Below are 14,176 nucleotides of genomic sequence, written 5' to 3' on the forward strand. Positions count from 1 at the left end.
TTCTTCTTGTCATTTTCTGTGCTTTGCGGGCCTGCTCAGGCTAGCTATCTATCTCTCTATCTCTGTATCTATCTATCTATCTATCATCTATCTATCTGTATCACTTCTGTGTGATGATGGATGCTGCTCTGCATACCTAACTCTATGGCTTAGTGGGTTTGATAACACCCAGTTCACAATGGGCAGCTCACCTGGTAACCTTGCAGCCCATGGTTAAGTGTTCAGTCTCTAGGTAGACTCAGTAGCAGGCCCAGATCTGTTTCTCAGAAGGAGACTAATTATCTGTAGATGATGGCAGATCCTAAGGACCCACACTGAACTTCCTATGGGGGCCTGCGAACGGCCCTACACAGCATCCCTGTCTGCCACTGCCACTTGGTTCAGCTGGATCAAACAGCCCACGTAGCAGGGCAGCTGGCCCAACAGTGTGGACCTTTTGCAGAACCTTCTTTTGTTCTGGGCCCCCCTCAAAACTAGCACCCTTTTGGGTCACTCAGTAGATGGGCTTGAGTGACACAACCAAATGAGAAATATGGCCTCCTGGGTGTTACACCTCTTTTTTGATAGTAAGATGGGCTAGATACAACAACTTAGCCTTCATCTTAGAAGGGATATCTTGGCATGCCCCACACCACTGGACCCCTATGAATTTCACTGAGGTAGAAGGCCCCTGCACTTTTGTCTAGGTTAATTCCCACCCTTTGCAGACAAATGTCTCTCCAGTGAGTCCAGAGTAGTTGCTACTTCTTGCTGACTGGTCCAATCAGCGTAATTTCATCCGTGTAACGAACCAGCGTGATATCCTTTGGAAAGGCAAGGCGATCAAGATCCCTATGAACTAAACGATGGCATAGGGCTGGACAGTGGATCTCCCCCTGAGGTAGGACAGTGAAGGTATATTGCTGGTCTTGCCAGTGGAATCAAACCATTTCTGGTGGGCCTTGTGGACAGGTATGGGGGAAAAGACATTTACTAGAGCTATGGCTGCATACTGGAAAGTTTGTCAGTGTGTTAATTTGCTCAAGGATCAAAACCATATCTGTTGTAGCTGCTGCTATTGGAGTCATCACCTGGCTAAGCTTATGATAATCAGTTGTTACTGTCCATGATCCATCCGTCTTCTGCATAGGTCAGTGGGTGAGTCGAATGGGGATGTGGTGGGAATCACTACCTCTGGATCTTTTAGATCCTTGCTGGGGGCACTAATCTCTACAATCCTCCCAGGAGTATGGTATAGCTTTTGGTTTACTGTTTTCTCTGGTAGAGGCAATTCTAACAGCCTCTGCTTGGCATTTCCTATAATCCCGCTCTACAAGTCAGGGGCCCGGTGTGGGGATGCTCCTAGCTGCCAAGTACGTCTATTCCAGTTATATATTCCAGAACTCAGGAAATGACCCTGACCAATAGACCATAGCAACATTTTGGGTCTCCTGGAACTAGGGTCAGTTCAGAACCAGCATTCAGTAGTTTCTGGAAGTTCTGATTATTTCCTTTCCCTCAATGCACAATAACCCTGGTAAAAGGCCAGAGGTCCCTTTGGGGGAAGGCTGGGAGAAACATTAATGGTATACATTTTTGGCAGTGGAAAAAAAAAGGCAGCTGCTTTTTTAAGGGGCCCTGTCCTCTCTTTCATTCAAGAGGCTTCAAGTCTGCATATTGATTGAGGGGCTGTGACTCTCGGTTTTTATGATTCAGGTTAGACTTTTGTTTCTTGACCTAGAACTGCTTTTCCAGATCAGGTACGATGTCAGTAGGCGTCTGTATGGTCAGGGTTCTCCGGAGAAGCAGAACTGATAGGGCAGTGTGGTTAGAGTCTACGGTATGCCCTGGGTCTACAGGGGGCCTGCTATGAGAGGGTTAGTGGCCTCGCAGCAAAGACTGGGTGGGGCGGGGGGCTGCAGGGCTCGAAGACCAGATGGAGGATGGGGCAGAAACTCAGAAGGGTCAATCCCCAGTGAAAGCCAAAGGGAGGCCAAGTCAGCAGGGAGGGGGCCCCACGCTCTGAGCTGACAAAGAATAGACTACAAGTGGATCAGCTGCAGAATGCTAGCAACAGACACCAGCTGAATGCTCAGGAACCACTCAAGCCAAAGATTCCCCGGCGGAGTTCAGAAGAGCCACTCTGCAGCTGGTCCAGAGAACAGCAGGCCAGTCCTAAGGCCCAGTCATCTTGCCTCTGCGAGGTCATTGGGTCACTCAGAACACCTAGCTTCCCTTCTGGAGAGGAGCGAGGGAGGAGAAACAGAAAGGGAGAGACTGAGCATCGCCTAAAGACCTATTTGAGTGCATGACATGGGATTAAAATCTACAAAAGAGATTTACTTACTGTCTTTCACTTCTTGGCTCCTAGAACAGGCCAAATTAAATCAAATGCAGAGTAAAAAAAGACCTAATTTTCTCTACATAACTGAGTTGAGTGTGAGTACATCTGTGGTCCCTCTACGCCTGTGGCGTTGTCTTGCAGTACCTTGCATCCTCTAAGTTGTGATCAGGCACGTACTGTGGTTGGAGAACACAGAATCACTGCTGTGGGAGTGTGAGCGTGGCTCTTCACCTCCTGGGGACTCTCTTTCCTCATTTGTAAAATGACAGCAGGGGTTGAGATGTTCTCTAATGTTTTTTCCACCCCCTCCAAATTCCGTAACTAAATAAGAAAAGGAGAACATGTTCATGGTACTCTATGGACTAGGCTAACGCTTTTCAAATCTTTCCACCACGATTTTCTAGTGGCAGAGAAGAGTGAGCTTGCACATTTCAGGGTTGTGATGGATATGGATTCAAACATCCCAATGCGGGTGGGAAAGTTCCATATAGTCCCATGCTTTATCTTTTAAAAATGCCCACACATTTCATAATATCTTTCAGGATTTATCTATTTTATCTATCAGAATATATCTATTTTAATATAAAAATAGTGCTTTAAATTACATATCGTTGACTAAAGCTGATGGACTGGAAGAGTTTCCACATTTCCTTTACGGCTTGAATTACTCCCTGCAATGCTGCCCATACCCTGAGAATCCCAGGGTGGGATTGACTTAGGCTGGCATACTTTCCAGTATAGAAGTTCAAATCCTAGACTTAGTGACGGGAAAGAAAATCCCACTTGCCTGCCCCAATGAGAGAGCTTCAACTTCCTCACATGAAATAGAGTGTCCTAATCAAAACCACAGAGACACCGCCTCACACCCATCAGCATGGCCACTATCTAAACAACAGAAAGTGGGGGTGCCTACTTGCTCAGTTGGCTAAGCATCTCACTCTTGATCTCAGCTCAGGTCTTGATCCCAGGGTCATGAGTTCAAGCCATACACTGGGCACCACACTGGGCATAGAGCCTACTTAAAAAAAAAAAGAAGAACAAGAAATAACAAGTGTTGATGAGGATGTGGAAAAGTTGGAATCCTCGTGCAGTATGAGAGAGAGTGTAAGATGTTGCAGCCACAGTGGAAAATAGCATGGAGTTTCCTCAAAAAAATTAAAAATAAAACCGTAAGATCCAGCAATCCCATTTCTGAGTGTATATCCAGAAGAACCCGAAGCAGGATCTCAAAGAGATATTTACACACCTATCTTCATCACGGCATTATTCACAGTAGCCAAGAGGTAGAAATCACCCAATGCCCACCCAAATGCCCACTGACATATGACTGGATAAAGAATATGTAGTGTGTACACCCCTTCACACACACAAAACAATGGAATGTTATATAGCCTTAAAAAAGATGGCCATCCTGTCACATGCTACAACTTGGAGGACATTATGCTAAGCGAAATAAGTCAGTCACAAAAGGGCAAATACTAAAGGATTCCAATCACATGAAGTATCTAAAATGGTCAAAATCATAGACACAGAAGGAAGAAAGAAGAAGAGTCAAAATCCTAGAGACAGAAGGAAGAAAGGCAGTTACCAAGGGCTATTAGAGGGGTGAGGTAGTGTTTAGTGGGTTTTGGTGTCATAAATGATGAAATGTTCTGGAAATCTGTTGCATCACACTGTGAATATACTTAACACTACTGAACTGTATACTTAAAAATAGTTAAGGTGGTAAATTTATGTGTTTTTACCACAAATAAAAAAAAAAAGTGTCTTTCTTTAGGTGGTAAGGTTACCTTTGAAATAGAACAAGCATGAGCAGAGATCCTGGCCCATCAAATGACATGGTGGACTTTTCTCACACCCAAACCTGCTTTTCTTCCCCACATACTGCCCCCCACCCCAATCTCATGAAGTCAGAGGACATGGTCTTCATCCCTTTGAATACTGTTAGCTCTCCAAAGTTTAGAAAGTATGTGTGTGCTGGCAAGGGAGGCTGGGTTAATGACTTGCGGAAATTTGCTGCCAATTTTACCTTGCATTTCACATTTTCCAATTCCTTATTTTTGTTGATCAAATTCCGATGACTTCAAAAGATATTGAGGATGAATGAAAATGTAGATAATTGTTCAGAATGATTTTCGGTAGTGTCAATACCTTTACTAAGGACGTTAGGGAATAAATGGGTGTATGCATATGCACACGCGTGCACACACACACACACACACACACTCCCTGACACTCACATTCACTCACATATGCCCTTATACCGCCCCGATCTCACCCCACAGCAAACATGATGAATTCACATCCTGGAGGGGGTTGGGGGGGAGCGGTGTACCACCAACAAACTCCGACCGGAGGAAACAATTTCAATTCAATCAGAGGCCTCCTGCGGTTGGAGTTTACAAGGAGTGCTGCCAAATCCCACTCTCTTGGCGGACAAACTGTGCAGACTTCAAGCCTGTTGGGAGGGTGAGGCAAGTTTCTTACTTTCAAAAGAGGGTCGATCCAAGATGTTTGTATTATTTCAACACTGTTTTTCCTATGGAGCCGGGGGTTGGGGGGGGGTGGGGGTGGGAAGTTCTTTCCTTGTTCCTGATATTTTCCAGAGATCAAAATTAAAACACAATGCACTAAGAGTAATCAGCAAAGCTTCAGAAGAATTGCGTGTACTTTTGATTTCTATAACAACCCACACAACACGTCTTTAACCTTTAATTATGTGCAGAGGTATACAACAGAGCAGGGTGGGTTAGCTCTCAGCACAGACATCAGCTTCCTATTCCTTCCGCGTTTTTTAGCAGATCTTTTGGAGGCTCGTCCACACCAGTAAGTGTTTTTCCTTCACACATTTGCCTCTGACACAGACACAGTCCTGGGGAGTTAAAAAAAATAAAAAAATTAAAAAAGTCATTGCTTACTCTTTGAGAAGTTCTATGTGAGATCCACAACATGGACCCACACACACTTATGAGACGTTTAATTAATCATGCATCCTTTCACTTAACTCAAGCAGCAAGTATTCAGCTCTGCTCTGGCCAAGGCACCATGCCTAGTATGAAGCACAGCGAATTATTCCAGCAAATGGCACCAGCAGCGAGCTTCCAGGCTGGAGGGGGAGAAGTACAAGCCAGAAGATCGATGCTTGGCGGTAGGGGCTGCTTGTGTCTCTTAGGCTTTCTTTGGTAGCAAGGAACAGAGTGCTCCTCCAGTATCTCCTATCAGGGCCATAGGAATCACACGGGAGCAGGACCAGCTTTACCCGCTGGCCTCTGGGAAGTTGTATCACAGTGTAAACATGGGGAAGAGGGTCAGGATCCCCAGGAGCTTGCATAACCCCCCCATGCAACAACAGTTTTGGGGGTGACTACGTTCCTCTGTGCTTCTCCCATGTCTACTCCGTAATCTCACTCCCCTCGTGTATCTTTTCTCTCCCTCTTGGCTCTTACTTACTCATGAAGGCTGCTTACCAATGACTTCCACTGACTGCCTCAGGAGATTTAAATATTATCTTCTCTCTTGTCCTTCAGCTTCTTCCCCTCATACCAAGTGCCCTGTCTGATGTTTCAATGGAGAGGATGCTATAGTCTGGGAGAGTTACATTATTTCTGTCATCTTATCAATCGCTACCCACCTGTGGACTACCTATAGACTGAATCTCCTTGGTTCGTTGCTTCTTTGGTCTTGTTCATTGTGGCCAGAGGGTAGGTCATCTGGCGTGTTAAGCTTTGTGTGAGAGGCACCCAGGGAAACGGACTCTAGGGGGCTCCTGGGCAGACAATTGTCAAGGCAATCACTGTGGACAAGGGCGTAAACACACAGGGTTTTGGGAACACAGAGGAGGGACAACCAACTCAGCCAGAAGGCTCCAAAAAGACTCACAGAGGAGACTACCTTTAAGCAGAGCTTGAGGGAGGAGAGAAAGGTTCTCCAGGGGAGGCTCCTGGGGTGATGGGGACAGAAGTAGAATAACAGGGTCCCAGATGGAAGAAACTTTAGTGTAAAGGTCACCAAGAGGGATGTGTGCTTGTGTGTGTGTGTGGTGGTGTTATTATAGTTGTTGGATTGTTTTGATTCGGTTTTAACTCAGGCTGAGAATCGCTGCTTTTACTTTGTGAAGGTAGTAACCTTGATTTATTATGGTACTGATACCTTTGGATTTATTCCTATCTATTATTCCATAATTCCCATTTTAAGTCAATGCGGACACTTTCAGATATAATGGGGGAGAAAATCTGACTGCACTTTTTCTTTGTCCTTACTCTCATTTTGAAATGTACCATCTTTTATTAGAAACCACCCTGGAACAAAACAAAGACTATGACGAGCCATGATATAATAGGGAAATGCTGGGGTTAGGACCCCGGTTATTATGGCATTAAGAAATTAACTTGCAGGGACACCTGGGTGGCTCAGTCAGTTAAGCGTCTGACTTTGGCTTAGGTCATGATCCCAGGGTTCTGGGGTTGAGCCCTGCATTGATCCTGAGTTGATCCCCACACTTAGCAGGGAGTTTGCATGTCCCTCTGCCCCTCCCCCTGCTCATGCCCCCCTCCCCATAAAATCTTAAAAAGAAAATTAACTTGTAGTGTAGAAGTGAAAGACTTGGATGTTTGGTTTTGAAAACACAAACATTAGGTTTTTGTTTTTATCAACGTTAAATATATGCGTAGTTAAAAAGTCACCTCGGTCTGTAATGTTTGTTGAGTGAAACACCAGTCCTCCAACCTCACCTCATCCCTCCTAGCTCTTCTCCAAAGGTAATCACCGGCCTCTTCCAACTTACTCTTTCCATGCTTGCCTCCATGTCTCCAAATATCATGATGGCGGAGCTATACCTTGAGTCTCCCTTCAGTTTGGGGTATTATATGTGAACTTCCGGTTACAGAAGATGAGGATTTAGTTCTCTTTTCTCCTCTCGACCCCCTCCTACCCAGAAACATTTCGTATTCCCCCAGGCCCACCTCTCGAAATGGTTATATTGCAATACAATGACCCCGTGTACTATTCATAGCGGGACCATTAAGATGAAATGTGATTGCTTTTCTGTAGAATTTCCTGTTTCCCCTGGTTGACAAGTGTTTTGTTTTTCTCCTTTGCTTCGTTTTTAATTTGGGGGGAATGGCTTTAGGAATTCAACCCCAGAATCTCCATCATTTGTCTAGTTGACTCCCAAAAGTGTTCATTCACATTAGGTATTCTACTGACTTTGGCAATGCTGCCCCTCTACGCTGGGTCTCCCATTTCCTGACTGCTGTTTCTTCCTCTTCTTTATGTCTGCTCTTTTGCTTTGCTACAGCACATGTTCTAGCAGCTTCCAGAGAAAGATTGAGTGGGAGATAAATTTTAGTGTTGTATTAGTCAGCTCGGGCTGCCCCAGCAAAATACCAGAGACTGGAGGGCTTAAACAATAGAAGTTTATTTCTCACAGTTTTGGAAGCTACAAGTCTCATATGAAGGTGCTGGTCAATTCTAGTCCCACTGAGAGAGCTCTCTTCCTGGCGTGTAGATAGCTGCCTTCTTGCTGTGTCCTCACATGCCTTTCCTCCATGTGTGTGCACAGAGTGCACAGTTGCTCTCTGGTGTCTCTTCTTGTAAGGACACTAATCCTGTCAGATAAGTACCCCATTCTTATGACCTTATGACCTCAATTTCCATAGAGATTCCCCTCCTTAAATATAGCTACTTTGGGAGTTATGGCTTCAGCATATAGATTTAGGTGTGGGAAGTATAACAGGTACATTTAAAAAAAAATCTTTATTCTATTTTCACATTTGGTTGTTATTTGAAAAAGTGGGAAGTAAGAGAAGCCATCGTTGTTTTGGTTGCTCACATGGCTGCTGTTGAGAAGTCTGACGTCATTCTGATCTGTGATCATTAGTACAGGAACTCTCTTTCTTCTCTTTTACTCTCTTTCCCATTTGTAATATTTTTGTCCTCAGGCTAAATTTAAGTGTGATATGTTTGTATGTGGGTTTCTTTTCATTCATTGTGCTGGACTCTTAGCAGACCCTTTTGATCTAGAAACACAGGTAAACTTTTTTGAATTCTTTCTTTCTTTCTTTCTTTTTTAAGATTTTATTTATTTATTTGAGAGAGCACAAGCAGGGGTAACAGCAGGGAGAGGGAGAGAGAGAAGCAGACTCCCTACTGAGTAGGGAGCTTGACGTGGGGCTCTATCCCAGGACTCTGGAATCATGACCTGAGCTGAGGCAGGTGCTTAACTGACTGAGCCACCCAGGTGCCCTTCTTTGATAGTTTTCTATTTTTGGTGTTCTATTCTAGAACTTTTATTTTTCCCATTATACCTCCTGGGTTGGTCTAATTGTCTACTCTTTTCCCCCCTGTTTTCCATTTCTTAATATTTTTGCACTACTGTCTGGGAGATTTGCACACTTTGTCTCTTAAACTTTCTGTAGGGTTTTTCATTTTGCATTAAAAATTTTTTAAAGCACATTTTTTAAAACCTCTTTTTTTTTTACCATTCCATTCCTGTTTCACAAATGTGATATTTTTAAGTTCTTAGATTTGTTTCATTGAAATATAGTTGACATACAATATTATATTAGTTTCAGGTGTACAACATACTGATTCAACATTTAAGTACATTTTGAAATGATCACCACGATAAGTCTAGTTGTCATCTGTCACCATGCAAATATATTACAATGCTCTCCCATTTATATCCCATGACTTACTTGTTTTTCCGAAGATTTTAATGATAATTTTTAAAGGTTGTTTCTCATTTGTTTCCCTCTCTCCTTTTTTTCTTTCCCCGTTCCTACATGTTCATTTGTTTTCTTTCTTACATTCCACATATGATAGAGAACAAACTGAGGGTTGATGGAGGGAGGCGGGTGGGGGAGGGGCTAGATGGGTGATGGGCATTAAGGAGGGCACGTGATGTGATGAGCACTGGGTGTTGTATGGAAATGATGAGTTACTGAATTCTACTCCTGAGGCCAACGTTGCACTGTATGTTAAGTAACAAAATTTAGATGCACAAGTTAAAGTTGTTTCTGAAATTTTTCCTTTCTATAATCTTGAATTACTTTATTATTATTATGAAATTATTTAATTGTAATCTTGAATTGCCTTAAGTAATTGTTCTTCTGTCTGCAGACTCTCTGAAAAGATTTAGCCCTGGCTCCCCCTTCCCGGCTTCCTTCTAGGGTTTGCAGACCACACTTTTAAACAGCTGACCTCATCACTGGTGATTATAAGGAGGGAAATTTTAGTAGAACGAGGGGCAGAAGGAAGCAAGAGGGCAGGGGAATGAGGATGAAATGGAAAGATGAAGAAGTGAAGGGAAGCAAGCAGGCCTTTTAGTACACTTGTCCACAGCTGACAGAAATTGGCAACTATCGTTAAATAATTACTGATTACAAATGATAACAGTTTATGAGCAAATAGCTCCATTTAGAACAAAGTATGGAGAAAAAGATACAATTTGCTATCTGCATCACATCCAGCTCTGAGTTAACCTTGCCTGCTCTGTCTCTACCTTCATCTCAGACACAGAGCAAACAACCTTCCTGTGCCTTACGGGCTTTTCAGATATGCTATGAGCATTCTTGGCTCTCTCTGAGTGCTTTCCTTTTCTTTTTCATAAAGGAGCCTCTGTGTTCTGCTATACGCTCTATGTCATATGAAAAATTAGAAAGGAAAACTGCTTTGTGCTTGCTCTTTATGTGTGATCTCGCTTAGTCCTTATACAACTCTAGGGGGTAAGGATTATTAGGTTATTTTAAAGACAGGGAAGCCGAAACTCAGGTCAAATTAATTGATTATGGTCACACAGTTTGTTGGTGCCATAACCAAGTGTGAGGCAGATCTGTCAGTCACAGGCCTTTAATGCTGCTCTGGCGTCTTCCTGCACACAGCTGGAAGGGATAAACTAGGACTGTCCCTATATATGTATGTCCCTAATCCTTTACCTCTCAGTTTCCCCCAGTCTCTTCCTTCTAAACTCTTTTGCTTTGAAACTTGATTTTATCTAGAAATTAAAGTTAAGTTGCTTAGCCATAACCTTTAACTATGTCAGGTAGGTTTTTTTTGTTTTTTTTTTAAAGATTTTATTTATTTATTTGTCAGAGACAGAGGGAGAGAGAGCGAGCGAGCACAGGCAGACAGAGAGGCAGGTAGAGGCAGAGGGAGAAGCAGGCTCCCTGCCGAGCAAGGAACCCAATGTGGGACTCGATCCCAGGACCCTGGGATCATGACCTGAGCCGAAGAGGCAGCCGCTCAACCAACTGAGCCACCCAGGCGTCCCTGTCAGGTAGGGTTTTTTTTTTTTTTTTTTTTTTTTTTTTTTTTTTTTTTAAGATTTTATTTATTTATTTGACAGACAGGGATCACAAGTAGGCAGAGAGGCAGGCAGAAAGAGAGAGGGAGAAGCAGACTCCCTGCCGAGCAGAGAGCCCGATGCGGGGCTCGATCCCAGAACCCTGAGATCATGACCTGAGCCGAAGGCAGAGGCTTAACCCACTGAGCCACCCAGGTGCCCCTCAGGTAGGTTTTTAATATAGTGTTTTTCAAGCTGAAATCATAACCCATTGGAGGGTCATGACATAAATATAAAGGGTTGAAACTGAATTTCAAAAAGGATAAAATGGGAAATATTCCTACTCCTATGACTGTTTATGTGCATATGCTTTGCATGTAGAAAGGGACAAGCACTGTTATATGTGTATTTGTATAGTGGGTCATGAGGTAGAATGTTCGTCCTGTTCTGGGTCATGGTCAGAAAAGCATTCCTGATTTATTACATGTTGTCTTTCATAAATAGCCTGAGCCATTTTTTTTTTTTTAGTATATAACACTTTAAAACATATTTTAAACAAAATATACAATTTGCATGGGATGAAAAAATATTGTGATCTACTCCCTGCTACCCTCTATAGCCTTTTTTTTGCCCATTTTGTTCATAAATATTTCACATTTTAGCCATATCAAATTAATTTTACCAAACAACTTGATTCACTTATAACATATACCTGATAGAATGCACTCAATCTAAGAGCGTCACTTGATGTGTTTTGTATACACTTGTTTGAACTATCATAAATCAATACATACAGCACTTCCATCATCCTAAAAAGCTCCCTTTTTCTCCTACTCTCCAGTCCCAGCCCCAGGCAACCACTGAACTGCTTTCTGTAACAATGAAGTAGTCTTGCCCTTTCTAGCATTTCACATCTATAACATATGTAATCTTTGTGTCTGATTTTGTTCACTTAGCATAATGCCTTTGAGACAATGTTCTTATTTTTCCTCATATGTCTTTAAAAAAATTATTTATTTATTTATTTATTTTTAATTCCCTTTCATTGTTATAGAATTCATTGTTTATGCATCACACCCAGTGCTCCATGCAATAGGCGCCCCTCTTAATACCCACCACCAGGCTCACCCAACTTCTCACCACCCTCCCCTCCAAAACCCTCAGTTTGTTCTCAGAGACCACAGTTTTTCATGGTTTGAGACAATGTTCTTTTTTAAAAAACACTTATTTATATATTATTTGAGATAGAGACAGAGATCATGGCAGAGGGAGAGGCTGGAGGACAGGGAGGGAAAGAATCTCAAGCAGACTCCATGCCCAGCAGGGAGCCTAATGGTGCAGGGGTTGATCTTAGTTAGGATGCTGAGATCATGACCTGAGCCGAAATTGAGAGTGGGCTGCTTAATTGAAACACCCAGTTGCCCTGAGATGACAGTATTCTTATCTGTAGGCCATTCTTTTCACTGATGAGCAGTATTCTGTTGTATGAATACGGCACAACTTGTTTATTTCTCCACCAGAAGGTCAATATTTGGTCTGACTCCAGTTTTTGGTTATTATTAATGAACTGCTATGAACATTTGGGTAATTGTGCGATCATATGCTGGAGGGCGGTAAATACCTCAGAGTGTAGTTGCTACAGCGTATGGTACATTTACATTTAACTGTGGAAGAAATCAGCAGCCTGTTTTTCAAAGTGGTCATACTATCATTCTCTGATTACTAAGAATGTTGAGCATCTTTTCATGTACTTATTGGCCATTTGTTTATTTCCCTTTGTGAAGTGTCTGTTCAAATCTTTTGCCCATTTTTTTGGTCTAGGATATTTTGCTTTTTTGTTACTGAGTTGTGAATAGAAATTCTTTGTTAGCTACATGCACTGCAAATATTTCCTTATGGTCTTTGGCTTGTCAGTTCATCTTCTTGATGGCCATTTTGAAGAAAAAACATTTTGAACTTTAATGAAGATAATTGTGTGAATTTTTATGGTTAGTTGTTTTTTGTATCCCAGAAATCTCTCTCTCTTTTTAAAAATTGAGGTATAGTTGACACATAATGTTACATTAGTTTCAGGTGAACACACAGTGATCGAACAACGCAATAGTATACTATACTCACCACAAGTGTAGCCCCACCTGTCACCATACAAACACTATTAAAATAACATTGACAGGGCGTCTGGGTGGCTCAGTGGGTTAAGCCTCTGCCTTCAGTTCAGGTCACAATCCCACGGTCCTGGGATCAAGCCCCACATTGGGCTCTCTGCTCAGCAGGGAACCTGCTTTGCCCCCCTCCTCTCTGCCTGCCTCTCTGCCTACTTGTGATCTCTCTCTTTCTGTCAAATAAATAAATAAAACCTTTACAAGAAAATTCCCAGTCCCGTACCTTTTGTCTCTGTATGTATCCTCAGAAATCTTGCCTATCCCAAGATCATGTAGTTTTCCTTGTATGCTTTTTTCTTGACATTTTGTAATTTTAGATACTACATTTAGGTCTTGGATCCATTTCAAGTTAATTTTTGTATTTGACAGGGGTTATGGATTGAGGTACTTCCCCACCCTCCATATGGATATATTCCAGAAACATTCACTACAATGACTGTCTCTATCTCCATTGAATTACTTGTGCACCTTTGTCAAAAATCAATTGACCATATATATGTAGATCTATTTCTGGACTTCTGGACTTTCTTTTCTGTTCCAGATCTATATGTCTATCCCAACACTCACACTATACTATCCTGATTACCGTAGATTTAGAGTAAGGTTTCAAATCAGGTAGTATAAATTCCTAACTTTGCTGTTGTTTTTAAAATTTGTTTTAAACATTCTAGGATCTTTCCATTTCTATATAAATTTTACAGTCTGTCAATTTCTAGTAAAAACTTGCTAGGATTTTAGTTAGAACAATTGATCTGGAACTACTAGTCAAATAAGGGAAAATTGATATCTTATCCATATTGATTATTCAGTTCATGAACAAGGTATATCACTTGATTAATTTAGTACTCTTAGAAATGTTTTCTAGTTTTCAGAATAGAAATATTGTACTTATTGTACTAGATTTATCCCTAAATATCTCACGTTTCTTTATACTATTTTAGATAGTAACTTTAAAATTTCTTACTTTCTAATTTTTTAAAGATTATTTATTTATTTATTTGACAGACAGAGATCACAAGTAGGCAGAGAGGCAGGCAGAGAGAAGGGGGGAATACAGGATCCTCGCTGAGCAGAGAACCTGATGTGGGGCTCAATCCCAGGACCCTGAGATCATGACCTGAGCCAAAGGCAGAGGCTTAACCCACTGAGCCACCCAGATACCCCTACTTTCTAATTTTTTTTTAAAAGATTATTTATTTATTTATTTGACAGAGAGAGATCACAAGTAAGCATAGAGGCAGGCAGAGAGAGAGAGAGGAGGAAGCAGGCTCCCCGCCGAGCAGAGAGCCCGATTCGGGACTCGATCCCAGGACCCTGAGATCATTACCTGAGCCGAAGGCAGCGGCCCAACCCACCGAGCCACCCAGGTGCCCCCCTACTTTCTAATTTTTAACATAAACTTTATATTTT

This window comes from Mustela putorius, unplaced genomic scaffold (genome assembly GCF_011764305.1).
Source record: "Mustela putorius furo isolate JIRA1106 unplaced genomic scaffold, ASM1176430v1.1 tig00003846_pilon_pilon_pilon, whole genome shotgun sequence".
Lineage (NCBI taxonomy): Eukaryota > Metazoa > Chordata > Mammalia > Carnivora > Mustelidae > Mustela > Mustela putorius.